Genomic DNA, 2,500 nt, shown 5'->3' with positions numbered 1-2,500 from the left:
GTAACTACACATTTATGTACAACGGGTGCTGGATGTGAAGAAAATAGCATCTTGTACAGTACTTGTATGTGTGTGTGTGTTTAATAATATATGTATATATATATATATATATATATATATATATATATATATATATATATATATATATATATATATATATATATATATATATTCCATTGGATTGTGGACTCTCCTGTCTCTAGGCAATTGAGGTTCCTTACCAAGGAAACAACGCGCACTAAGATTGTCAAGACAATCTTTGAGCCTGATGCTAATATATATATATATATATATATATATATATATATATATATATATATATATATATATATATGATGTGTGTGTGTGTGTGTGTGTGTGTGTGTGTGTTTGTGTGCGCACACGTGTGTGTGTTTGTATGTGTGTATATATACACATATATGTGTATGTGTGTGTGTGTGTGTGTAAGGCTCATCGCACATAATTCCTAAAGTGCTTACTTTGGTAGTGTCCGTAAACTGTCATATCTTTAGTGACAGGCACACGCTTACCTATAGTAATTCATTACCAAGCCAAACCATGTATTTATTTTTTTTTAACGGTAGGTTCATGTTTGAGCTGCGTGGACAGCATGATACTTAATTGTAGTTTTCATGTTGTGATGCTCTTGGAGTGAGTACGTGGTAGGGTCCCCAGTTCCTTTCCATGAAGAGTGCCGGTGTTACCATGTATAGTCTACTTATATATTGTTAATAATCCACACCTATTCGGTTGACCAATTTTATCACACACACACAACAATATCTACACATTTCACATTCAGTACTATATTAGTTCCCACATATATACTGTGAACACACAGATATCCGCATAGGCATAATTGTCACAGCAGGTTGCAGTCGGTGTCCGGGCGATGCCAATGTCGAAACTCACACCAGGCATCTCTGTGTGAGCGTAAAGCATTCCACGCCACCATTTCCGCGATAGGTTCAGCTTTCTCACTGTTGGACATCGATTACTCAACAGACAGCGAATCGGCTTATATGCTGTGGTTGCAGCGGTGGGAAACGAACCCACACCTCCGAAGAGGTTGTGTGTGTATGTATTTGTACGAGTGTATGCGTGTATGTGTGTGCTTGTGTTTGTGTGTGTGTGTGTGTGTGTGTCTGTGTGTGTGTGTGTGTGTGTGTGTGTGTGTGTGTGTGTGTGTGTGTGTGTTGTGTGTGTGTGTATATATATATATATATATATATATATATATAATATATATATATATATTATATACATATATTTATATATATATTATATATAATGTATATATGCATACACACATGCATATATATTACATAGTATATATATCATATATTATATCATATATACTATATATATTATTAGTGTAGTGTGTGTGTATCGGTTGGGGTGTTTTGTTGTCTTAGTGTGTTGATGTGTGTATAGTCGTGTGTGTGTGTGTGCCATTTTATGCCAATGCTGTTGCTTTATGTGTGTGTGTGTTCAGTATTTGTGTCAGTGTGCGATGGCATTTTGTCAGAGGGTTGAGTCTGGTGGTCGGTGCGGATGCCGCGTGGCAAGGTTACAGGCATCGGGACTAGACGTAAAGCACCGGCAACTAGTTCCGGTTAGAGTCACGCCGTCTCTGTTTGGGCAGGAACTCACCGATTGCCTCCTAGACTGTAGTTCGCTAGGGAATCGAGCGCATATGTCGTACGGAAGACGCTGTGGCACAACCGCGTTTTGTACGAGTGATGCAGTGTAGGGTAGCTGTCTTAGTGATGTGTGTGGTAATGTGTGATTGGAGCAGTGGATTGAATGGGTGGTAAATGTGTGGTGTGTGTGTGTGTGTGTGTGGTTTGTGTGTGTTTTTTTTGTGTGTGTGTGTGTGTGGTTAGTGTGTGTTTTATTGTATATATATTATAGTATATTAATTAGTTTGTGTGTGTGTGTGTGTGTTATATGAGGCCGCGGTGGCCGAGTGGTTAGAGCATCGGACTCAAGACTGTCACGACGGCAATCTGAGTTCGAGGGTTCGAGTCACCGATCGGTGCGTTGTTCCCTTGGGCAAGGAACTTCACCTCGATTGCTTACCTAGCCACTGGGTGGGCAAGCCAGCCCAAGTCAGTGCTGGTTCCAAGCCCGGATAAAATAGGGAGAATGATTATCTAAAAAGGTAACACCGGCAACATGAAAAACTACAATTAAGTATCATGCTGTGACCACGGCGGCTCAGACATGAACCTACCGTTGAAAAAAAAAAAAAAAAAAAAGTATATATATGTATATATATAGAGAGAGAGATAGAGATAGATAAACAGATAGATAGATAGACTAGATACATATATATGGTATTGGGTTGGTTCATTGTGGATACGAGGGTGGATTGGGGACCCGCAAGGACCCAACAAATACCTAGGATATCCAACTTCTTGGCAGCAAGACTAAAATGTATCCTACTTTTGAATATAAGGCCGCGGTGGCCGAATGGTTAGAGCATCGGACTCAAGAC

This window comes from Penaeus monodon, chromosome 26 (genome assembly GCF_015228065.2).
Source record: "Penaeus monodon isolate SGIC_2016 chromosome 26, NSTDA_Pmon_1, whole genome shotgun sequence".
NCBI classification, from domain to species: Eukaryota; Metazoa; Arthropoda; class Malacostraca; order Decapoda; family Penaeidae; genus Penaeus; species Penaeus monodon.
The sequence above is the reverse complement of the archived record's forward strand: the minus strand, read 5'-3'. Positions refer to the sequence as shown.